This window comes from Lepus europaeus, chromosome 4 (genome assembly GCF_033115175.1).
Source record: "Lepus europaeus isolate LE1 chromosome 4, mLepTim1.pri, whole genome shotgun sequence".
Classification (NCBI taxonomy): domain Eukaryota; kingdom Metazoa; phylum Chordata; class Mammalia; order Lagomorpha; family Leporidae; genus Lepus; species Lepus europaeus.
Genome location: NC_084830.1, coordinates 88,441,000 through 88,467,886, shown reverse-complemented (window position 1 = coordinate 88,467,886; position 26,887 = coordinate 88,441,000). Strand labels below are relative to the sequence as shown.

General features: G+C 40.2%; 1 protein-coding gene and 1 non-coding gene across 2 annotated transcripts in view; both read left to right on the top strand.

Annotated features, from left to right (window-relative positions):
• Window positions 1-26,887, top strand: part of XKR4 (XK related 4) — a 474,714-nt gene that overhangs the window by 233,699 nt on the left and 214,128 nt on the right. The window lies entirely within an intron of this gene.
• On the top strand, window positions 22,576-22,682 carry LOC133758925 (U6 spliceosomal RNA). The gene has a single exon (XR_009865831.1). It is a non-coding gene; the product is annotated as a U6 spliceosomal RNA (small nuclear RNA).

The following is a 26,887-nucleotide window of genomic DNA, read 5'->3' as shown; positions in this document are numbered from 1 at the left end:
TTGGTCTCCACTTTTTCAACACAGGCTTGTCAAATACTATGTGGATGTATGTTAAATCTATTACATCAGCTTTGACTGTTATTTCCCTCACAATCCACATCTAATCTATCAGGGAGGTTTGCTGGCTGTGCCTTGAAGACATTCAGAATCCACCTTCAGTGGCTAATTCAAATCCTGCTCCTGACCACGTCACCGGGATCATTTGTTCTGCCCTCACCCACACCCTCAGGCCATTTTCAATAAAAAAGTGAGAGCTGGTCACTTAAAACACAAGTCAGGCCCCACCACCCAGCTGCTCACAACCCATTTCCTAAGTTCTCATGATGCTTTGTAAGGCTGGAAACTCTCAGCTCTATCATTGCACCTACATGTTTCCTACTTTCTTCCCCCTAAGACTCTGATCTCAGCTGTTTTGGATCACCAACTTTTAAATAGAACTTCAAACAGGTGCACATAGTTACATAAAATTAAGTATCCTATTCTATAAAATCACCTGCTACTCAGGAATATGAGTAGCCTGAATGTGGACTTCTCTATAAAGGAATGCTGGTGGGCAGGGAGAATAGAGAAAAGGAGAGATTCAAAGCTTAGATGGGAAGTAGGAAATCTCTAAAGCTAAAATCTGAATGGGGAAAAATTTGTTTCAAATAAAAAAATTATCAACATGGGGATTTAAGTGACTAAATAGAGAATTGAATTAATTAAGTGTGAGATATGTGTGAGAGTGAGGCAGTGTCAGGACGGATGAGTGAAGTGATATTAAATGATATATTTAGAGGAAGGCTTACTGATTCCCTTGAGTGGAGATGGAATAGGGCGAGAACCCTTCAGAGAGGATTTCTGTCTTCCCTGTATTTTCATATTGCACACCTGGCCGCCACCTCTCTCAGGGATGGTTCAGGATCTCCAAGTGGGTGCAATTTATCTGTTCTTGAGCATGTGTAGAAATGGTCTGTCTAGCTCAGTCAACTACAGCCAAGATTACAGGCACATGGAGACAACTGTTTTTAAACTCTTTTCTCATCCCCTCATCCCCACCTGGAAATAGCCATCCTTGATGTCAGTTCATCACAGCTCTCACCTTTTAAAGGCATCTCAACTGCGACATCCCGTGGAAAACCTGAGCAGCAAGCTTGAGTTTATTTGCTGATGGACACAAGGAGGGTCTCACAGGATTCTGTAGACACCATCGATTCCTTGTCTACCTTGTGGATGCGCCTGTTGTCAGAGACAATGCAGGGAGCCCTTCACACCTAGTGTCACATTCATTTCCCACCAGAGGAAAGAAATCCCCCTGGTATTGACAAAGAGTCCAGTGTAAAACAAAGGAGATTATTCTGGGGATCTTCTCATTCAAGATGGCATTTGTGAAATGGGTAGCTCTGAAAGTAAAAACTCCAGAGGAAGAGAAAGGAGACAGCTGCCCTAAGATTGTCTGAGGAGGTCAGAAGATGGTGAGAGTGGAATTAAGCTGCCAGGGGACAGGTGAAGTTTAGTAAGGACAAAGGGAACCCAGAGAACACCTCTCATCTTCAGGCTAGCATTGGGCATCAGGCAATGTCTGTTCTATCATTTCCCAGTGGTGAGTGCCGTGGCACTGTACTGAGAGACATCCTCCTTGGTCTGGGAGCGCTGCGTAGGAGGGTTCATGTCATGGCTTTGTAGGGATGTGGGGTATGTGAATATTGTTTTTTGAGAGGGGAGCTCACATGAGATAGGACTGAGCATCCTGGAAGAGGACCCACACACACGCCAACAGCAGGGCATCAAAAGGTCCTTTTGTCTTTCCCACCAAATGCCTTCAGCTGTAGCTGATAAAAGCTAGGAAGTGAGGCTCCTCCCCTTTTCTATGAACTCACACAGCCCTTCAGTATGAGTGCATTGCTGACAACTTCCTTAGAAGTGATTGCACCTACCTTCCATCGAATGGGGAACCCATTTTTCAAAATACCAAGATTTAAGAAATACTTAAAGCTAAAGGTTAACAGGTCTACATTCTAATGAAAGATACATGGAGTGACCCAACTAGATTTCTGCTCAGGATAAAGTTAATGTCTTTTTAAAATTTGTCCTTAAACTCTATTACAACAAGCAAAGTTATTTAATCTATGAAGTTATTAATTTCCAAAATGCAGCATAGTTTTGTGATGCTTCTTGATTTACAATTTTACATTTTTGCCATCTCAAGTTTCCTCATCATGATTTCACAGATTGCTTTTTAAAAAATATTTATTGATTGATATGAAAAGGATGAGGAGGAGGAGAGAAAGAGATCTTCCATCTGCTGGTTCACTCCCCAAGTGGTTGCAACAGCTGGGTCCTGGCCAGGTTAAAGCCAGGAGCCAGAAATCTTGGGTCATAATCTACTGTTTTTCAGGTAGATTAACAGGAAGTTGGATCTGAAACATAGTAGCCAGGTCTCCAACTGGCACTCCAATATGGGATGCGGGTGTCCCAAGCATCAGCTTAACCTGCTGCACCACAACACCTGCCTCCCTTTATGGATTATTTTTAATGTACATAAATTCCAGTAATCCCATAGCTGCAAAGTGTGAAAACCAGGGAACAAAATCCAGTTGTTTAGTGGCTCTCTGCTTTTGGCTTTCTATAGGCTACTAAACTACAGAAAATAAGGTTATACTTTGAGGGTGGAAATTTAAGTCAAACAAGCTATCTCAGATATTTCTTAGAAAAAAAATGCATCCAGTAACCCAGGAAGATTTTAAATTAAAAAAGAACAAATCACCAAACATTTTCAAAACACTCAAATCAGAAGATAAATGAGCAGACTAGCAGTGCCAGAAGTTGGAGTGCGATCTGTATATTTAGTAATCAGAGCCTGGTGCCTGGAGACTTTCAAAAGGGCAACCTTGCTTGGGGCTGTTCCGTGCAGGGCCATATTTAGAAAATCAATTCAGCTCTGAGCACATTTGTGTGTTGGAGGCTCCAGGTGCTGCTCCCCAGCCCAGCGTGCTGCTGGGTGCTGGCATGGGGAATCCCAACGCACAAGATGCTTCCAATCCTGAAAGGCCTTAGGATTCCAGCCAGGAAACCTAAAGCAAGGAAGATTTCTACCTAATGAAACGGGGTAGGGAGTTGTTGGGAACAAAGCTAAACTGTGACATGAGCTTCCAAGACCCTGTTGTCCTGCTAAAGCCAGGCCAGTCCTGCTTAGCAGATCTATAGGTAGCTTGCCCTCCAGGGGAATAGGGACCAGCTTCTACAACCACCTTTTTCCTTCTACTCTTTCCCACTTCTGCTCTCCCTAAGGGCCTTGCATAGAATATGCCATTCCTTGGGGGCTTTGCTGGGGTTGGGAGTGAGGGGTGCAGATTAGATGCCTTGCTAAAGAAAGCTGTGTTGTTCATGAAAAACCATCTAAGCAGAAATTTGCAAAGAGGCTTTCTGACCCAAAGAGGTGCTGCTGACCCAAGTTAGTTAGTGGTAAAAGAAAGGAACTCTGAACTACATAGAATTTGACCTAATTGAACTTGGCACAATGCAAATCTCCCTTTCCTCTGTATCTACGAAGATTATGGGGAATTCTACCAGTGTTCAGGGGGCCGTGCCCCCACCAAGGGCACTTGCAGCATTCAGTCACACACAAAAACTGTAGTTCAGCTTTCCAGGGCTCAGGGGAAGAGCTCTGTTGTCTGTGAAGACTACAATGCCTAGTGACTTAATTTAGGCTTTGCTGTTTCGCAATAATTAAAAAATAATAGCTAAGCATATCGCCAAGAAAAGTGAGGGTGGCAAAATTCATTTAATTCACTTAAGAGCTTTATGCTTAAAAATTTCAAAATAGTGGCTTCTACAATGCATCCTGAAAGTGCTTTCTGGAATGAAACCAGATATTTTAATTCACTTGCAAAAGTAATTCCAGGCTCATCCTCCTAGTATGCCAAATAATAATGAATTTTAAACTTGGAGAATATTTAAGCTCAGTGCAGAGCAATTTTTTTAAGCAAATGCTCATTGCTTCCTCCAACTATCATTTTTCTACTGTATTTTTATTATTTAGTGTTTATTTATTTAATAAGCAGAGAGACAAGGGGGGAGAGAGAGCATGCCCTCACCTGCCAATACACCCCCATAATGCCTGTGACCACCAGGACTGGGTCAGGCTGAAGCTGAGAGCCTGGAACTCAATCCATGTCTCCCATTTGGGTGGCAAAGACTCGGCCACTTGAGCCATCACCACTGCCTGCCATAGTCTTAATTAGCAGGGAGCTGGAATCAGGAGCCAGAGCCAGGAATTGAGCCCAAGTCCTCCAAAGTAGGATGTGGAGGACTAGCAGTGTTTAGGTCTAGCAGTGTTTTAACTGCTAGGCCTAATGCCTGCTCATATTGTACTCTTTAATGTAATTTGCTATTTGGATAAAATTGTAGATTGACATGCAGTTGTAAGAAATAATTCAGAGAGATCCATGTTTTCTTTGCCCAGTTCCTGCCAATAGTAACATCTTGAACTAACCCAGCATAAGAAACTTTCATGTTGTCCTTTTATAACTATTCTCAGTTCTTTCCACTCCCACCCCCAGGTTAAACCAATCTGTTCTCCTTCCAAGAATGTTGTTGGATAGAATCACACAGTTTTTTTAACTAAACCTGGCTCTCTGGGCATAGTTATCTGCAGATTCAACCCAGTGGTTGCATGTATCAAAAATTTGCACTTTCTTTTTTTATTTGACAGCTAGAGTTAGACAATGAGAGAGAGAGAAACAGAGGGAAAGGTCTTCCTTCTGTTGGTTCACCCCACAAATGACTGTTATGTCCAGGAACCAGGTGCTTCTTCTTGGTCTCCCATGGGGTGCAGGGGCCCAAGCACTTGGGCCATCGTCCACTGCCTTCCCGGGCCACAGCAGAGAGCTGCACTGGAAGAGGAGCAACTGGGACTAGAACCCTGCGCCCATATGGATGCCGGCACCACAGGTGGAAGATTAACCAAGTGAGCCATGGCACTGGCCCCAGAAAATTTGCTCTTTCTTATTGCTGAATGCTATATCATGGTATGGATGCACTTTACAGTTTGTTTTAAGATGTTGTACCTGAGCGAGTGTAAACAAAGGAGCACCACACATTGATAAAATTTGATGGTCCCTTATTGCCGGTGGTGGAGAGTGGGCTCATGCCATAAAGAACTCTTGACCCTAAAGCCCAAAGCAACAGGATTTATAATGGCAAAAACCGCAAAATCGTGAGAATACATGGTTGCTAGGATCGGGGGGAATATATAGTTACTGGGGTCAAGCTGACCTAAAACCTATGTGAAACTATTATCAGTTATAATCTTGACAATACCAGTTACAATCTTAACAATTTTAATTATAAACTTGACATTAATCCAGGTATTAGTTTTAATCATATGTAGGACATAGACAAATTACATTTTTATCATTAACCCAGGTGCAGCCTATCCACTTCCAAGCTTGAGTGATCATGCTAGGGGGTTCCTATGCTCTGCCAAGTGTGATGTAGTGAACTGCTATTGTTCAATTGTTTTAGATCATAGTTTCAGACCAGAGTCTCACGGTGTTGGGCAGTACCTTCCCAGAATGGAGTCTCAGGTTCTCCAAAATGGAGTCCCTATTGTCAAGGTGTTACTTCAGAGACATGAGTGGTTTCCAGTTTTTTACTATGATGAACACCACTGCTGTAACCATTGATACACACCTAATTCCCCTGCAATAAATTCCTAGGAGTACAACTGCTGGGTCTTCTGGAAGTTACATGTTTTGTTTTAGAAGTAATTACCAAATTGTTTACTTTTTTAAATATTAATTTATTATGTTTGAAGAGTTACAGAGAGAGAGAGAGACAGAGAGAGAGAGAGAGACAGAGGGGGACAGAACTTCCATCCACTGGTTCACTACCCAAATGGCTGCAATGGACAAGGCAAGGCCATGTCAAAGCAAAGAACCTGAAACTCCCTCTGGGTTTCCCATGTGGGCTGCAGGGACCCAAGAACTTGGAGCATCTTTAGCTGCTTTACCAGGCATGTTAGTAGAGAGAGGGATCAGAAGTGGAGCAGCCAGGAATCGAATCTGCTGCTCTTATGGGATACTAGTGTCTCAGGTGGTGGCTTAACTTGCTGTGCCACAATGCTGGGCCCTGCCAATTTGTGTGTGTGTGTGTGTGGTTTTTTTTTTGTTTTTTTTTTTGGCTGAGTTAGTGAGAGAGAGAGAGAGAGAGAGAAAGGAGAAAGGTCTTCCTTCCATTGGTTCACCCCCTAAATGGCTGCTATGGCCGGTGCGCTGCGCTGATCCGAAGCCAGGAGCCAGGTGCTTCCTCCTGGTCTCCCATGCGGGTGCAGGGCCCAAGCACCTGGGCCATCCTCCACTGCCTTCCCGTGCCACAGCAGAGAGCTGGACTGGAAGAGGAGCAACCAGTACAGAATCTGGCGCCCCAACTGGGACTAGAACCCAGGGTGCCAGCGCCGCAGGTGGAGAATTAGCCAAGTGAGCCGCGGCACCGGCCGCCAAATTGTTTTCAAGAGTAAGCATGCTGTTCTACATTCTCATCTGTAATGTATGATTGCCTGGGTGTCTTTTCGGCCTTGGCTGCATTTGAGGTTGGTTCTATTTTTTGTATTAGTCATTTTGATAGGTGGTCAGTGTTTTTTGTCTACCCTTAGTAACTAATGATATTGAATGTCTTTTCACATGCTTGTTTTCCATCTGCATACATTCCTTAGTGAAATGTCTTTTCATGTGTTGGCCCAGTTTCCAAATGGATTTTTTGGTGTGCATTTGATTTTTTAATAACCGGGTTCAGAAAATTCTTTATATAGTCTAAATACTAGTCCTTTGTTAATGATGTTCTTTGTATGTATTTTCTCCCAGACTGTAACTTTATTCCCTGAACAAGGTAACCTAGGTATTAACTTTTCTTTATGGATCTTTTTTTGGTGCCAAATCTAAGAATCCTTTGCCCAGCATTAAGTCTCCATGTTTTTTTTTCTTGAAATTTAATCATTTTATTTTTACTAAATCAATTTGTATGTTAAATGTGAGATTTGTCTTGAGGGGTTTTAGTTTGTTGGTTTGTGTTCTGTTTTCTGTTTTGTGTTTTTTTTTTTTTCGGTTTTTGCCTATTAATGTCCAATTTTGTCTCTACCATTTGTTTAGAGGCTATCTTTCCTTTGTTGGATTTCTTTCATGTCTTTGCCAAAATCAGAAGGACATCATTTTAAGATTTATTTATTTATTTTGAAAGTCAGTTACAGAGAGAGAGGGGGAGACAGAGAGAAAGAGATCTTCCATTTGCTGGTTCATTCCCAAATGGCTGCAATAACCAGCACAGGGCCAGGCTGAAGGCAGGAGTCAGGAGCTTCATCACGGTCCCCCATGTGGGTGGCAGGAACCAAGCACTGGCCCCACCCTCTGCTGCTTTTCCCAGGCCACTAGCAGAGAGTTGGATTGGGAGTGGACCTTCATATTGAGTAGACTGATTTCTTTCACTTTATTCTTTACTAAAATTGCTTCAGCTATTCTGGTTGCTTTGATTTTTCATATAAATTTTAGTATGCTGTTGTGTGTATCTACAGTCTTCCTGGGATTTTTATGGAAATTTTGTTAAAAGGACGTATTCACTACGTGAATCTCCCAATCCAATGATGTAGTTTCTTTTTCAATTTATTTACCTCTCTGTTTCATCAGTGTTTTATCATCTTCAACATGTAACTTTGTACATTGTATTAGATTTATACCTAAATATTTAATTTTGTTTGAGTTATAGTAAAAGATAATAATACTAGTTTCAGCATCCGTGTGTTCATTGGTAATATGCAGACATACAATTGAGTTTTTAAGGTTACCTTGTATCTATGACCCTGCTGAACTGACTTTTTAGTTCTAGGAGAGCTTTTATGAGGAGAGGAAAGATTACTTGGTATTTTCTATGTAGATCATGTCATCTAGAAATAGAGACAAATAGATTGTCCTTGTCAAGTTGAGAAAGTGTCTCCTTATCCCTGATTTTCTATTCTTAAGAATAAATTATTATAATGGGGCCAGAGCTGTGGCATAACAGATAAAGCTGCCACCAGCAGTGCAGGCATCCCATGTGGGCACCGGTTCCAGTCCTGGTTGCTCCACATCCACACCAGCTCTCTGCTATGCCCTGCAAAAGCAGAAGAGGATGACCCAAATGCTTGGGCTCCTGCACCTGCTTCGGAGACTTGGAAGAAGCTCCTGATTCCTGGCTTCAGATCGGCCTAGCTCTAGCTGTTGCAGCCATTTGGGAAGTGAACCAGTGGATGGAATACCTGTCTCTCTCTGTCTCTCTCTCTCTCTCTCTCTCTATATATATATATATATACACACACACACACACACACATATATATATATATACACCTCTGAGGACTTTTATTTATATATTTATATACACACACATATATATATACACACATATATATATGTATATATATATATATATACCTCTGCCTCTCTATAACTTTGCCTTTCAAATAAATAAATAAATCTCTTTAAAAAATAAATTATTAATGATTATTGAATTTTGCTGATATCATGATGAGATTATTCTGCCATAGCCTGTTAAGGTAGATTACATGGATTGATTTTCAAATATTAAAATAATTTTGCATATTTGTAATAAACCTTGTTTGCCATTAAATGCATATATACAAACACACACACATATGAAAAGATACAGGTATTTATTTCTATCTTAGGAAGAAACTTGGAAAATTTTATGTACTTTTAAGGAGAATATCCTATTTAAAATCACTTGCCTAAAGAAATCATTGATGTATTATATGTACACTAATTTTCTATTCTTGTTTCCTTACATAGATGAGCACTTACAAGGTTCATTGATAAATTTGAGCTTTTATTATTAATTTATTATTCTGTCATAGTCAACTTGATATGGAAAATCTGAGCCAATAGTTAGGCAATAAATTACTCAGGAAAAAAATCTCAAGCCACTTTTTATTTTTCATACCTGCATAGAAACTGTCAATTCCAATTATCAGATTAACTCCCTGAATGTCCCATTAAGGGCTACATTTTTATATCTGTAAACATTGACTCATTTAAATACCCAGGACTCTAGGAAATCGAATTGTTAATACTAGGCTCCACTGGAATCTTTTCAAAGTCATAAATCATTATCTTTCTATATCTTAAACTTTATTTCTTTCTACCCACTATCATCACTTTGTTAACAGCACTGATCAGTTCTACCTCAAGATTGCTCATACTTGCTAGTTTGTTTCCTGTTTTTGAAGACTTTAAAAAAGCATATTTATTTGATAGAGAGAGCTCATACTCCCATTCACTGGTGCTCTCCCAAATGCCCACAATGACTGCAGCAGGGCCAGAGCAAAACCGGGAATCAGAAACTCAATCCAGATCTCCCATAAGGGTTGCAGGGATCCACCTACTGGAATCATGAGTGGAGCCAGGTGTCCAACTCAGGCCCTTCAATATAGGATGTAGGCACCCCAGATGGCATCTTCACCAATGGCCAAATGCCTGTGTTTGCTTCCCATTCTTAGAGTTTCCTCCCAGGCCTTCCCTACCAGTTTCAAGAAGACTTCATTGAAAAACACCTTCTCTAAAAATCTCTTGGACAGAGGCAGGTATTCTCTGCAATGCCATCAGAATCTTGGCTTTCAAACTAATTGCTCTCATCTTGGTCAAATGCCATGTTTTTTTTCCTTCATGTGTCATTTCTCAAGATACCCGTATCACTTCTACCTCCTAGCACACACAGATCTCCTCCCTGTTTCCTCATGAGTAATGGTCATCTTCCGTGGACTTGCTGGATATGGTTATGTTGAGGGACACTGGGAAGAGCTTAGAGCAAAGATGGCCACCTGGAAAACTGATGGACAACATTTAGTGATTTACAATCCTCAATAGATGGCACCAAGAGATGTGACTCAACACTGACTCTTCTTGCTTTCTCACTCCCTTCTGTTCTCCAAGCCTATTCAGTCTTCTTACCCAGTGTCTCTATATTTCTAAATTCTCTCCTAGTATTCATTAGCATGCTTATATCATTGGACACCTGCTTTGGTTGCCTAATAGCTCAGTATTTGGAGCCTTTGTTTCTGGTTCTGCAGTCGATGAGTTGAGTCTCTCTTAATGCCATGGATGAAAGCTGAAGTCCTCAGGGTACAAGTAGTGAAGTTTGTACAAAATCAATTGAAATTACTACCCAGCCACATTCCCATAGTGAAATTTGCTGAACTTGGGGTCCTTTTGCTTCTAAAGAGGTCAAAAGTATTGAATGAACATATGAACATATTTCTCTCAATTTCTTTCTGTTTATTATTTTCTCTCTCCATACCTAATCAATAACATCACTTGAAATAATACATGAAAAGTATATCTTAAAAATGTATATATTGCATACTGTGTGTTAAAAGATGTGTTAATACTAAGCATACGACACTATGCTGGCCACAACAGGAAGGAATAGAAAAATGGCAAGGCCTCCTTCCTAATTACTTTCAAGCTCCACAGAGGAGGCAACTCTAGATAAATATGGACTGGAGTAACAGAAGGTAATTATGAATGACATAAGAGAGGCAGAAAAAGTATGGTGAGAAGTCATAGAAAAGAAGAGGTCTTTGACAACTGAAGATATCAGAGGAGATTTCTTGGGGAAAATGGACTTGTACTTCAGGATTTATAAGACTCTGACATTTGGAGGTAGGGTACAGACACCCCACTGCAAAAAAAATTTGATCATTCTTTCTATATGCATAGATTTAGTACCTACTAAGTTCTAGTAACAGCGATAAAGAAAATAGCTACACTTTATTAAATGATTCTTCCATCAAGCTGCTTGAAACATTGTGTGAAAATATGGTGGGGAATAGCTTGCAAACGTTGTGAGAGTGTGAAGAAGCAGTGAGATAAGAATAAGGCATTTATTGATTTGACCCTTTGCAGGAAGTGGCTTCTTGGCACTCAATGAATTCCAAGTTTCTTCCTGTTAGAATTTTGTCTTCTAAGCACATGGCCAAAAAGAGATAATAAAATTGCTCAATGGAGCATAAATACTAATTATCTATCTACTCCTGACTAGCTTACAAATGAGGTAGATTTATTGATCACATATATTCACTTTATGTTCAAGTGTTTTAGTTAATATTTTATTCCACTTTTATTATTTCATACACCACACATCTATTAAGAGTTTGATTGAGTAGCATTAAATGAAGGTTGTATTTCATAGACTATCAGTTTGCCTGCTGTAACAGAGAAATTCAAAACAATGGTGACATGATAAATAGAAGTTTATTTCTCTCTCATGCAAAAGTTGGGATAAATGGTTCAGAGCTGGAAGGGGGCTGGAGCATCATCAGGAAATCAGGCTCCGATACCTTGCTTCTCCAATGTCCTTGTCACACATCAGCCAGCTCCTGTTGAAGGTGACTGCTCCACCTACCAGCAACAGAACAGGGTCCCAGTGCAAGGGAAAAAGGGAAAGGGGGAGGCATATTTTTCTCTTTAAGCAGGTGATATTGCACATACTTCTTTCACTTTCATTTCATGCTTTAGAACATTTAGAAATTGTTCACACAACCACCCTCTACAAAATCGAGTGTTTGGCTGAAAATCTATATGACCAGCTAAAATGTGGCATCCTGTTACTAAAGACAAGTGTGGATTGGATATTGGGCAGGAGCTAATGGGCTCTATCATAGTTCCCTAGGCATTTCAGTGATGAAGGACTGTTTATCTTTTCTCATCTGCTTGTTGGCCATTGCTACTTTGTTTTCCTTTTAGAAAAAAATGAATCTGTTCACTGCATAGAAAATCATCATTAGAATCCAATTCCAGTAGAGAATTAATGAACAACTGTGAGCTAATCATGCATAAGTGAAAAGATTGTAGTTGAGCTCCTCCTGAGGTCAGAAGATGGGTTAGACAGTTTTCAAGATGGGAGGAAACTGTTTACGACTAGTAGAATCAGAGAAGACCCCAAGGCTGAGGGAATCAGGTAGACTGTTAAGACAAAGTCAGGAATCTTCGCATTCATAATAGCTTCTGTTCAGAACCAAAACATTGATGTGTTTATGAATACAGATAAGTGTTCAAAAGAAAGAACTGAATTATGCATATACAAGTATTATCAATGAAAGAAAAAAGTGGCAATTACGAAGTCTAGGTTCTTATTTATGTCATTAAGTATTAACTTGTGTGACCCTGAACAAGGTGTTTACCTAGGATCTCTATTCCTTCATGTGAAAAATAAGGAGTAAGGAAATTAATTTAGGTTTTTCAACAGAAAATACCTTTTGACAGCCTGTTTGGAGCTAGATGACATTCTAGGTATGTGAGTAAAAGCTTGAGTTGAGATCAGTCCACAGGCCATTGCAACATTCTGATTAATGTCATATTGGGAAAGGGCTTGAGGAACAGAACTTATGAAAGGCTCCAAATGCCACTTGGAAATAGCAGATCTGATGAATGAATGATACTGGTTATAATTTTATTATACATTAAAATTGACAATCAAATTAGTAGGGGAATAAAATGTTTAATGAAGGCAAGATGGGTTAGAATGGTTTTATTTCGGCATAAAATATTTGTTAAAATCAATAAGTGCTGATTGCTCAGCATTTGAACTGCTCAGCAGTTGTAACAAGTAGAATCTGTGGCCTCAGAAACCTACAACACACATGATGAGGCAAAGGATCCAGAACTTAGGGTTTTTGAGATTTGGGAAAAGCATCATATAATTGGTTCATTCTCTTATAAGATACAAAACCGTGTCCTTTCACAGCAAAGCACAGTAGTTATATTGAGAAAGTGATGGAAGAAAGGAAAAGAAGCTTGGAAAATTGTCGTGAGTTTTAAGCTCATGGAAGTTCTGTGAATACTTTTTTCTCTAAGAAAGGTATTATCAGACTCATTAGATCCATGGAAAATCAAATAATCGAGACTTTCCTAAGGAGAACTCTGTCCAGAGGCACATTACTTACACACTCTGTGTCCTGAGGCTAGGTGGAAATTGGCCTATTGGCTTTCATTTCCTTATCATTTCATTGTTAAATTTATTTTCTATTTAAGCAACTGTAAATTTGTTTTCCATTTTAGTAACTGACTTACACTTATTTACTGTAGTAAATTTGAGAATAACAAACAATAAGAATATAGAAAATGAAATCAGGTAAAATTCCATCAGCAATTCCATCCATCAATGATAACATTACTTTTATATATACTCATAATTTTTAAAAGCCATTATATCTGATTAGTTACAGTCACAATCTATTATTCTGGTTTTTACCTAACAATTTTTAAAATAAAATATTTTATACTGTAAGAATTTCTGTGACACCTTTTAATTTTAGCTCTTGTGCTCTGAAAACAAGGATGAGAATAGACTCTCTCACATTTGCTCAACAACAGTTATAAAACTGGAAACCCAAGAATCCTATCACTTCCTTTCTAGCTTTTTTGGGGAAGATAAATTTAAACTTATAGAAAAGTCACGAGAATAGCATACAACTCTCCTATATCCTATCTCCAAAATTCACCAAGTAGAATCCATTGCCACATTTGTTCTATCATTTTCTCTTTGTTCTATGTGTGGGTGCACATGTGTGTGTCTACACACATATGTATGTCATAATTATAATATGTGTTTAAGAATTATTCTTTCTTGGGACCGGCGCCATGGCTCACTTGGTTAATCCTCTGCCTGCGGTGCTGGCATCCCATTTGAGTGCCGGGTTCTAGTCCCGGTTGCTCCTCCTCCAGTCCAACTCTCTGCTGTGACCCAGGAGGGCAGTGGAGGATGGCCCAAGTGCTTGGGCCTCTGCACCCACATGGGAGACCAGGAAGAAGCACCTGGCTCCTGGCTTTGGATTGGCACAGCGCCGGCTGTGGCGGCCATTTAGAGAGTGAAACAACAGAAGGAAGACCTTTCTCTCTCTCACTGTCCAACTCTGTCAAATAAATAAATAAATAAAAAGAATTATTCTTTCTGAGCTATTTGAGAATAGTTGGCTATGTGATGCCACTTTACTCTTTAATACTTCAGTATTTCCAAACAACAAGGATATTCTCTAATGTAACAGTTCTCAAACTTAGGAAATAACATTACTACAAATATTTATCTTATCTACAGTCTGTATCTACTGTCTTCAATCATCCAGCCCTTAAGACATCTTTTCTCCTTTAAAGTGAGTGCCAGTTCAGAACCACATGCTGCTTTTGGTCCTTATGTCTCTTTGGTTCTCTTTAGTTACCTTGAATTCTGGAGAATACCAGTCAGTTATTGCATAGAATTCTTCCAAAAGGGATTCACTTGCTCTGCTGTTTTTAAGAGCCTGGTGGTAGTAAGTCCTCACCAGGACAAAATAGGAAGTAAATGTATTCCCGGTGGTGTGAGGAGCACATGGCAAGAGGAGCAAGAGAATGCATAACATAGATGAGGACATGAGCGAGGCTTAGCATCTTTATAGCCAGTAGAGTGAAAGGATGAAGGGAGAAGGAAACTGTGAGGTCATAAAGATAAAGCAGAGTCATAGGTCAAGGGATTTGGAATGTGGACATGATTCTGAAGGCAGGAGGAACATTAGTGTACTTTAGTTAAGGACATAATCATTTTAGATTCTGATAAAGGTTGTCACAAGAATAACTTTGTGACTGGATGTGGCTGTAACTTTGAGACTGGATGTACCAGAAAGGGTGAAAGTTCTGTTAAAATTATTGTGGTCTAGACTGTCATAAAAATTAGGGTGAAAAGGTGGAACATATCGAGAGAAATGTGGTAGAAAACTGAAAGAACTTGGTGACTCTGACATACAGGTTGAAGAGTAAGAACGACCAGTGTGACCGCTGGAATTCTGCAGTGTGCACTGAATGTCAGGTGTGGAATCCACTAAGACTGTGGCAGAGGAGGCTGGATACCAGTGTGGACATAATATATTTGAGGGCTCTGTGTGATATGCAGGAGAGCTATTCCCTATGATCTTAGGTGAGGATTTGTGCTGGACACAGTTGAACATCTACCCACAGGCTGGAGGAGAACCGCCAGGAGAGTGAAACTAGCTTGGAGAGAGGATGAAAAGCAAGTAAGGGCACAGCAGGACTGTCCATCACTATCAATGGACTTGATGAGATTGGAACCATGAACTCAGGCTTACCAACAGGTGATAGGCTGACTCATCCTGTAGCATGTTATAGCTCAGATATGCAGATCAGGCAGATCAATGGAACTAGGGCTAAGGAGTAGCCAGATGAATGTGATATGGAGCCATAAAGGAAGGGAGTTAAAATTACTGGCAAGTATGCACTTGAAATGAGAGATGACAGAAACCAGGCTACATATGGAAGGAGGTAAAGAATACAGAGCCTGAAATACGTGTCAAGATTTGAATGTCCCATGAATCAGACAGTAGAAGCAGTAGTTGTGTGTAGAGAAGAGGAAGGAGTTACATATGGGAGGTAGAAAGCAAAGACTGCAGTGCTGACAGGTCCAGAGGTTCTTCTTTTTGTGAGATTTATTTACTTACTTGAAAGGTCCAGTAACAGAGAGGAGAGGGACACACACACACACACACACACACACACGGGGTGGGGTGGAGTATTTCCATCTGCTGGTACTCTCCCCAAATGGCCACAACAGCCAGAGCTGGACCAGGCTGAAGCCAGGAGCTAGGAATTCAGTCCAGGTCTTCCACATGGGTGGCAGGCACCCAAGTACTTAAGCCATAATCTGCTGCTTTCCCAGGTGCATAAACAAGCAGCTAAATCAGAAGTGGAGCAGCCAGGACTCAAACCTGCACTCTGATATAGGATTCCAGCATTGCAAGCTGTGGCTTAACCCGCTGCACTACAAAGCTGGCTCCTGCAGAGTTTCTTGAGCGTGCTTTTGAGCAATGACCATTTCAAGGATAGCTGACAGTTGGTAACTAAGGTGAAGTGAAAGAAGACATCCTCAGGGTTAAGGAGATAGAGCATTGCTATGGTTTGGATATGGTTTTTCCAGTCCAAAGCTCATGTTGAAATTTGGTCTCCGATGTTAGCTGTATTGAGAGATGATAAGACCTTTAAGAAGTTTTGGGTCATGAAACCCTTTCAAAGGACTAGGCTAATACAAGAGTGAGTTCTTGCTGTCATGAATCTGGATTAGTTATTACAAGAACAGATCACTAGAAAGCAAAGCTGCCCCTCATGTGTTGTGTCTTCTGCACACACCCACTTGCCTTTCCATTTTTCTACATGTTATGACACAGCACAAGGCCCTCATCAGTTGTGGCCACCTAGTGGTAAACTTCTAGCCTCCAGAACCATGAAGTAAATACACCTTTGTTCTTTATAATCCACGAATATCAGGAGTGCTGTTATAGAAATGAAAAAGGACTATAACAAGTAGGTAAGGCAGGGGCCGGCGCTGTGGTGCAGCGGGTTAACGACCTAGCCTGAAGCGCCAGTATCCCATATGGGTGCCGGTTCTAGTCCCGGCTGCTCCTCTTCCGATCCAGCTCTCTGCTATGGCCTGGGAAAGCAGTAGAGGATGGTCCAAGTCCTTGGCCCCTGCACCCATGTGGGAGACCTGGAAAAAGCTCCTGGCTTCTGGCTTCGGATCGGCGCAGCTCCAGCTGTTGCAGCTAGTTGGGAGTGAACCATCCGATGGAAGACCTCTCTCTCTCTGCCTCTCCTCTCTCTGTGTATAATTCTGACTTTCAAATAAATAAATTAAAAAAAAAAAAGTAGGTTAAGCAGTGTTGTCTTTACAGTGTTGTCCTTACAGATGTTGAAAACAGCTGGCTAGCAAAGGGTTTTGGAATAAAAAGCAAGGCTCTGGACAAGGCACCAAATGTTTCAGTGTACAATGACAACTCGGGAAGATAGAGGGCAACACAGGAAGGAGGAAGAATGAGTACATGGAAATAGACCCACGGCAAGAAAAGGATTCTGGCCCACCCACCAGGGTGGCTTGGGTGTGGGGTAGTGAGATGCTTCCATCTAAGGAGGTGAAAGACAGGGGTCAGATTTCTCAAGGCAAGACAGTGGCCCCAACAACCCCACTGGAAAAGATGTTCATGAGGAATAGGTTTGCTAGGAGGCAAAGCATGTTGTGGGAAGGAGGCAATAGGAACAATAACAGACTGAGCATCGTGGGACCAAGTAAAGGAAAATTATGTTTTAATTTGAGATTAATAGTGATAAACTGAAATCCAAAAAGACATTCTTTATTTTCTCATTAGAGACTTTATTGCCAGATGCATAAATAATAAGCTTTGTGATATCAGAAAAGAAGAGAAAATAAAATGAGAAGGGAAGTTAAAGGGAGGGTCTGGAATCTGTTGTTTTACAGGGTAGCCCTTGCCATATATGGCTATTCAAATTTAACTTGTAATTAATTAATATTGAACGTGTTCTCTGTCCTTAATGTGCTGTACATTGTGAGTTAATGCTATAACTAGTACTCAAACAGTATTTTTCACTTTGTGTTTCTGTGTGGGTGAAAACTGTTGAAATCTTTACTTAATATATACTAAATTGATCTGTATATAAAGAGAATTGAAAATGAAAAAAAAAAACAAATCATTGAATCTGTTAAAAACTAATTAAAACTTAAAATAAGAAAAATTTTGAAAAAGTCAATTCCTTGCAGCACTGTATTTCAGGTATTCAACAAACCCATATAACTGTGGCCACCGTGCTGGGCAGCACAGATACAGGACATTTCCATCACTGCAGTAGTACTGAAACAGTATTTTTACACTTTGTCTGTCTGTGTGGGTGCAAACTGATGAAATCTTTACTTAGCATATACTGAATCGATCTTCTGTATATAAAGATAATTGAAAATGAAAAAAAAAACCTGGTGTTAAATTGGAAATCACATAGAAAATTAATCAATTTTTTAAAAAAATATCATGTAGGATCTCTGTCATTAATGTGCTGTACACTCTTATTTAATGCTATAACTAGTACTCCAACAGTATTTTTTCACTTTGTGTTGCTATGTGAGGGCAAACTGTTGAAATCTGTATATATACTAAACTGATTTTCAGTATATAAAGAGAATTGAAAATGAACCTTGATGTGAATGGAAGGGGAAAGCGAGCGGGAAAGGGGAGGGTTGCGGGTGGGAGGGAAGTTATGGTGGGGGGAGCCATTGTAATCCATAAGCTGTACTTTGGAAATTTATATTCATTAAATAAAAGATTAAAAAAAAAGTGCAGCTGAACAGCAGTGCTCCAGAGGGAGAATCCCGAGCCGGGAAAAGGGAGCCCCCGTGTTCCGCTGTGAGAATTACTAGAAATGTCAATGCTCTCGGGAATCCTGAGGAAGGATGTGGAAACAGGAAGGCCACAGAGTGTCTCATCTCTTGCTTCCAACTTAGCCTAAAATTTGGTCAAGACTTTTGGCTTGTTAGAGTGAAGCAGATACAGTCACTTACCACATAGAGACCTGTCGGTTAATGGTGGACCGTGTGTGACAGTGGTCCTGTAAAATGATATTGACTAATGGCCTCATAGCCAGCTAAGATTGCGTAAGCACAGGGGAGAAATCACCTAAATGCATTTCTCAGGAGTATCCTGATGCTAAGCGATGCATGACTGCACTGGGCTGTATGGCAGCAGATTTTATATGGCCTCATTTATGTCATTTACGTCTCCGGTTTTCAGACTTAACCTAGCTAGAATAGGTATGATAAACACCTCATGGTGGTCATGAGACTTTTAATTTAAATAGTGTATAAATTTACTAACAAGAACAGCACTATATAAATGTTAGGGATACATTATGGTTCGGGGAATAGTTTGAGTGTCCACCAAAGACCCATGTATTGGGGGCTTGGTCCCCAAAGTCTTAGGTTACTGGTTAAGGGGCTGATGTTAATGGAGCTGGGTGGAGACAGAATCCCATTATGATGTCTAGGTGGTGGGCCTAGTGGGAGATCTTTAGGCCACAGGGGCATGGCCTCAGAAGGTATTTCTTATGTAGGAGTTGGCTATAAAAGCTCAGTTGAGCCTAGCTCTACACGCTCGCTCTCTCTCTCTCTCTCTCTCTCTCTTTCCTTCCTGGCTTACCACGTGATCCACCAGACTTATGTAGCTGCCAAATCTTAGACTGTAAACCCCCTAAACTGTAAGCTGAAATAAGCTTGCCTTCATAGGTAGCTCCTATTAGGTATTTTAGTTGAAGTAATGAGATGCTAATAGTGAGATGATATTAGCAATGTCCTTCTCAACCTGCCACTCCTGGTGTCCCTCCCCTAAAATTGCTTATGGAAGAAGAACCCTGACTTACTTATTGATTACTTTTACCACTCTCCCTTCCATGAGAACAAAACTCATTCCTACTCCAATTAGATACTGAAAGCTTTAAAAGTATAAATTAATGGCAGATGTAGCATGTAGGTAAAATGAATGTCAATGTATTCAATCAAGAAATGCAGAGTCTTCTGACTGTGATGAACTGAAACAAGGGGCTGGTAAATTTGGGAGATTGGGAAATTGGGAACTATGAGATCTTACTGCTGCTTGGGGAAGACAAACATTACATACCACACTGTGTTTAAAGGAGAGTTTATTTACCTTCCCTTAAACAGAGAGGAATATAAGCTGTGAGCATTTTTTTCAGAAAACTGTGCATGTGGGCAGATAAACTTTACATGGTTTATAAACATTGGAAAGAGCAGTAGGCTGATTTCAGTTAGGGAAATGCTTAGGGAGCCATTATTACACTTTGCTGCTCACCATCTCCTTCCTGTAGGTAGCTATTCAGCTTTCAAGTAAACAGACACAGCGAAGAAGATCAACTACAACTGAGACTAGGGACTTTCTTCACTCAGTGCAGAGAGCACACAGAGAAGGATGACTTGGTGTAAAGACTGTGAATCCACACAGGTGCTCACCTCATTTTTGACAAAGACTCAAAGGCAGTTCAGTAGAGGAATAATAGCCTTGGAGGAATTGATACCAAGACAAGTGGATTCAATAGGAAAAGTTGAAATTCTCTTGAATTACTGTTCTAGGTAGGGAGCAATTGGACATCTACTTGGAAAAATAAATAAGTAAATAAACCTCAACCTAACTTCACACCTTGCACACAAATTAAGTCAACATGGATCATAGTCTTAAATGTAAAAAAAAAAAATCTATAAAACTTTGAGAAAAAGTGTATGGGAAAAATTTTTTTGAGATCTAGGACTAGGCAATGAGTTCTTAGATTTGACACACAAAAAGGCATGATTCATAAAAAGAAAACTGATAAGTTGGGCTAGATCAAAATTTAAAACTTTTGCTCTGTTGAAGACCCTATAAAGAGAATGAAAAGACAAACTAATACTGGGAGAAAATGTTTGCAACCTATATAGCCAACAAAGAACTAGTACCTAGGAACTACAAAGAACTTCCAAACAGCAGTTGAAAAACAAAAAATTCAATTAGGAATTGGGCAAAAGACATGAAGAAACATTTTACTAAATATATACAGATGGAAAATGAACACATAAAAAGATGTTTAACATCATTAGTAATTAGGGAAGTACCAATTAAAACCACACTGAGATATCTGTGCATGCCTATCAAATGGCTAACATTAAAATTAGTGACAACACCAATAGCTGGCAAGGATGTGGACAAGCTAGATCACTTTCACATTGCTCATAGGAAGGTAAAATGGTATAGCCACTCTGAAAAACAACTTGATGGTTTCTTGTGAACCAAAAGTGGAACTACCATAAAATTCTAGCAATTAATATTTTGAACAACTATATCAGAGGTATGAAAAATATGTTCATTCGAAGTCTCTCCATGAATGTTTGTGATAGCTTTCCCTGAAATATCTAGAAACTGGAATCATCCTAAATGTCCATCAACAATGGATAAACAAACTGGAACATATCTACTATGATGTTACAAACCACGTTCTCTCAAACATATCCACAGCATAATATGAGGAACCCATGAAAATGCTGTTACATGGCACAGTTGAATTAAGGTTACAGGTGGAAAAAACATTGTTGATCAGCTGACCTGTATGTGGAGATTATATTACATTTTCTGTGTGGAAATAATGGAACATAAAGTGTCCTTAGAAATGAAAGAGGGGCTCTACAGCCATACCACCTTCAATGCACCTGTCTCATCTGATCTCAGAAGCTAAGCAGGGTCAGGCTTGCTTGGTACTTGGATGGGAAAAATTAAAGAGAGGGGCAAAAGAGCAGCTGGGATCATATCATGTAGTGTGAGAAAGGCTGACTCATTGCTGACTTTAAAGATGGAGAAAGGGTCTATGAGCCAAGGAACAGGCAGCCTCTAGAAGCTGAAAATCAAGATGGGTTCTTCCCTAGAACCTCCAAAGAAAAGTACAAACACAGACCTGCCAGCACCTTAGTTTTCACCCAGTGACACCCTACAGAAGGTGTGGTTTTCAGGCACTGAGCTTGTGGAAATTTATTACAACAGTGGTGGAAAACCAGTACAAATGCCAAGGCATGCTGCTTAGCAATAGAACATACAGGTACTCACAACAACTTGAATGACTCTCCAGAGAATTGTTCTGAGCGAAGAAAAGCAGCCCAGAAGCAGCAGGTATTGTTCCTACTGATTTAGATGCCTGTGTCCCACTTTGGTATACCAGGGTTTGAGTCCTGGTTCTGGCTCCTGACTCCAGCTTCACATCAGGGCAGACCCTGGGAGGCAACCATGGTGTCTCAAGAATTTGGTTTCCTTTTAAAAAAATCATTTATGTAAAGGGAACAAATTTCATGAATTTCAAATACACAGTTATAAAAATATAATGATACTTCCTACCCTACTCTCCCTCCCCCATTCTCCTTCCTTTCTTGTTTTTCTTCTAATTTCTACAATGACATTCTTCCAATTTACTTTATAATGACAAGCTTAATCCTCTACTAAATAAAGAATTCAAGTAGTAGGTGCAAAAACCACTGTTCCTCAGGAGTATGGTTTCCTGCCACTCATGTGGGAGACCTGGGTGGTGTTTCCTTGGTCCTGGCTTTAGAAACTCCAAATGTTGGCCGGCGCCGTGGCTCAACAGGCTAATCCTCCGCCTTGCGGCGCCGGCACACCGGGTTCTAGTCCCGGTCGGGGCACCGATCCTGTCCCGGTTGCCCCTCTTCCAGGCCAGCTCTCTGCTGTGGCCAGGGAGTGCAGTGGAGGATGGCCCAAGTGTTTGGGCTCTGCACCCCAGGGGAGACCAGGATAAGCACCTGGCTCCTGCCATCGGAACAGCGCGGTGCGCCGGCCGCAGCGCGCTACCGCGGCGGCCATTGGAGGGTGAACCAACGGCAAAAGGAAGACCTTTCTCTCTGTCTCTCTCTCACTGTCCACTCTGCCTGTCAAAAATAACAAAAAAAAAAAATAAAAATAAAAATAAAAAAAAAAAAAAAAAAGAAACTCCAAATGTTATGGTATTTGAGGGGTGAATTAGCAAATGGGATCTCTCTCTCTCTCTCTCTCTCTCTCTCTCTCTCTCTCTTTCTCTCTCTCATTACAAGTAAATAAATAAAAAGAACCATCCCTGGAATATTATCTACTATTTGATTTCATTTAGATAACATTTCCCATATGACCACATTTTAGAACTGAAAGGCAGTGCTCGCTTCGGCAGCACATATACTAAAATTGGAAGGATGCAGAGAAGATTAACATAGCCCCTGCACAAGGATGACATGCAAATTCATGAAGCGGTCCACGTCTTTGCTGTAGAGCCTGCCTGTGTGTCAATAAGCAGCTGCTGAACCAAAAAAAAAAAAAAAGAGAGAGAGAGAGAGAGAAGAAAAAAATAAAGAAATGAAAGGCAAATTTTGTGGTTGGGGATGGCAGTGGTGGGGTAGTTTGGGAAGGCAGTGGAGGTCATTATGAAGGGGCAATGAATGAATATTTATTTATAATTGTGGAACTGCAGTATCATGACTACAGTGCTAAGTACCTGAACCTAAACAGATAACAAAATGGTGTAGAAGTTAATACACTCACAAACACACAAATAAATACAAGTGATACTTGGGAAATCCAGAGATTGCTGGATTGTATCATGTTGATATTCTCATACCACAGTTTTGCAAAATGTTATCATTGGGAAACAAATGTTGTCAATGTATACAAGAGATCTGTGTATTGTTTTTACAACTGCAGGCAATCAATAATCATCTTCATAAAAATTCAGTTAAAATGTTGTAGAAAATTGTTATCTTTGATGCTTGGGATAGCCATGACTAGGAAGTGACTAGATTAAAACCTAGAACATAGGAGCAAGTCTACCTAATTTCTTTTGCCATCATCTGCCATTAATTATGTACAGGTTTTCTTATGATAATGAAAAATCTGAATGTACCACAGGAAATATTAACTTATTTTTGTGAATTCAGGAATCCTCAATGTACTCAGAAATTGTATTCAATATCATGTGTGGCCAGAGTGTGTATGCATCTTTCTGAAAGGTTTTCATTACCTATTCTAAAACAAAAGTCAAGAACCAAACAAGGTCCTCACACTAAGTGTGAACTTAATACATTTCTTTGGAGTGATTTAAAACAATGCTATGCATAACTGAGTCAGCATTTTTATTTATTTATGTTTATTTGAGAGGCAAAGGGAGGAAGCAAGCTCCCATCTGCTGATTCATCCTCCAAATGCCTGAAATGATCAGGACTGGCCCAGGCTGATTCCAGGAATGGAAACTCTATCCAGAGCTCCTTCGTGGGATGGCTGGAACCCTACTACCTGAGAATCTGTTAGTAAAATGGCGCCATCTTGTCAGTGGTGCCATCTTAATCCCCGGGCACCATCTCAGGCACTGGCCCCAATCACCATCTTGCACGTTAAGCTTCGGTCCTAAGCCGACATGGTTTACTAGATGCCAGGTGACCAAATGGCTCCACCTCCACCCTAATGGGATTTGTTGCTCCCATTTCCATATCCCTTGCAAGGCTATAACAGGACCTGCTTCCCACATATGTGTGCTCTTGACCTCTTTCAACCCCTCTCTCTTCTTTGCCCTCTCTTACCCTCTCCCGCCAGCCTGTTGGGTTTCCTCCACCCAGCAATAAACCTTTCCTTTAACTCCAGTGTTTGGTGTGTTTTGTGGTGGCCTTATAGCATCACTACTGCCTTCAGGGTCTTCGTTAGCAGGAAGTTGGAATAAGAAGTCAGAGCTAGGTATTGAACCCAGGTACTCCAATGTGTGACACAGGAGTCTTAATCAGCATCTTAACTGCTAGATTAAATGCCTATCCCTGAATCAATATTTTCAAATGGAAAGAAATGTGTATGGTGTCGAACAAAATGAGCTTTGGGATCAGATGTCCAAGTTTCAAACCTAAACTGTGTTATATGTTAGATATGTTACCTTCAGCAAAGTTCTTATCCTTCATATGTTTTGGTTATCTCATCCATAAAATGGACAAAATAATACTTCCTACTTTATAGGTATTTTTAGTTTTAAATGAAATAATGCATATGAGGGCATTTCAAAAACTTGTGGGAATGGAATTAAAAGCTAAGTGTATTTTGGTGCAAAAAAATTGAAATCTATATATAGTTATCTTCATTAAATGCATTTCCATGAACTTTTAGAGATCATTCATATGAATATATTTCACAAATTTTTTGCACAAAATTAAACTTAGCTTTAAACTCTATTTTCCAAGAAGTTTTTTTGGTTGTTTTTTTTTGTTTTGTTTTGTTTTGTTTTGTTTTGTTTTTTAACCAAGTACCTGACACATAGTAAGCACTCTGCACCTATTAGTTCTTATTTATGTTACCACTATTGTGTTTTTAATGGAAAGAACAAAAGGTCTGGTCACTCTCTTCCATGCAACTCTTCCAAACAACAGAATAAAAAAATAAAATATTTAGGAGAGGTGCTCTGGTGGTAGTAGACTACTTCTGCCCTTGGCTCACTAAGTCAGGTTGGACAAATCATACTCTCTTGGGACCTCCATTCATAAACTAAAAAGGCTAAAAGTTTGTGACTTAGAGCAATTCTGGGTCTGTAGCAGAAACAAGATGCAAGGATTCATTAAACCAACACTTGTGGGTTTTCCTTTTTGGCTCTTTGATCAGGTTCTTAAGCATAAGTGAGGAATTCATGAGAAAAAAATTTATTTGGTAGTCCCGAGAGAAAACCTGGGGGAAGGGAAAGTGGGACAGGGAAGGGAAGAAAGTAAAGCAAAGACCCACAGAGGGTGGCTTATGTCAATCCCACAGAAAGCTCTAGAGACAGATGATGTAAATAAATCACCCTCTAGCATTATCTGCACTTGGGAATGGGGGCATATGTACCCTCATGCTAGCTTGTCACCGTTTAATGGCAGACCAACTTGAATAAACTCCCAGGCACTACTCGCTCTGTGTGTGAGTCAGCTGAGCAAATTATGGCCACCTGAGGGCAGCTCTCTGGTGAAGAGAGGCAAGCACTGACTTCGGGGGAATGAAAACAGGCAGTGAGCTTATGCCTGAAATTGGATAAAAGACCGAAGGGGACACTGGCAGACCACTGATGTCACCTACAAGGTAGAGTTTCCCCCTTCCTGTTGGCGCACAGAGTGTAGTAGGAAACACAAAGTAGCCACTGGAAAGGCATAAACATGCATGAGGCACTAAAGACCCCATAAGAGAGGCCTGAATTCCACCATAGTGGCAGGGAGGAGCTTGCACATGGCATTCAGGACCAAATGAAAGAAGGAATTAGCCAAGCAAAACTGGGAGGTGGTGAGAACTGAGAATGGTCCAGCCATCAAAAGAGGACGTGACATCCAGCTTGATGGGCTTGAAGGAGGAAGGAAAAGTTGGAGATGACGCTGAAAGGGGAGGCTGACCGAGTTCATTTGCAGGATTCTAGGGCCCAACAGTTTGGGAAGAGACAAATATCACTGCTGAGAAGAAGATCCAAGTTTCTTCATATACATGGAATAATAACCTAGTTTCCTGTTAACATCCCCAGGTTACAGAGAAAGAAGCCACTGGGGACACAGAATAATTTTTGAGGAATTAGTTAGGCAGGCTTAAAATTCTTTTTTATTTGCTTTGTATGCTGAAAGGTAAAAGAAAATTTGTAAAGAGGCTAAAATAACTAAAATGTCGCTATAATTTAGTTGAAAAGAAAAGAGCTGAACACAAGAAGAACTTCCATGGTTGATTATGTTAATAGTGCTATGGATTTTCCTCATTTTGCTGTCCAGAGCCATCTACATCTACTGAATTAAATCTGTAGATTCTGGTTTAGATTTGTTCTGAAACAGCCTGTTCCAGCACAATTTAATTTCATGGTCAAATGAGGATAATTATCCCCACAAGCTTTCAGCCGTGAACCTCTTGTGAGTCTTCTGTTGGAAATGTAGCCACTTCTAAACCTGTTCAGTGATGTTAAGGTGTGGAGACAATAAAGTTTCTGCCTGTGTTCACTTTGACTCACATTTTTCTTTTCAATAAGAAAAATCAGATATTTCCATCACATAATAGATTAGCCCAAAATATTTCTGTTAATGAAGGTTGCTAACCCATGTGCTCATGCTACTTAAAGGTAATAAAATAATTCTTACCTTGCCACCTTAAAATAAAGCCTTTGTCTTTTTCAAGGTTCAGTACATGAGACTTCTAAGTAATAAATGTGATATATTTGTTTCATTTATTTCTATGATCAGTTATAACAGCATTTCAATTGCTTCCCAAAATTAACAAGAAGTTTCAAACCTCCAAACTATGATTATTTCTGCCTCCTCTCAAATCCCTATCCTAGGATCACAACTCAGCACTTCTGATGAGATTTGAACAAATAAGCAAAACTGTAGTTACTTTAGAGTATAATCATTAGATTTAAACATGGACTACAATATTCTTTATTGTATTGGAATATTGGTAGAATCATAGACCATCACTGATGTTATAGATGCCCATTGGGATG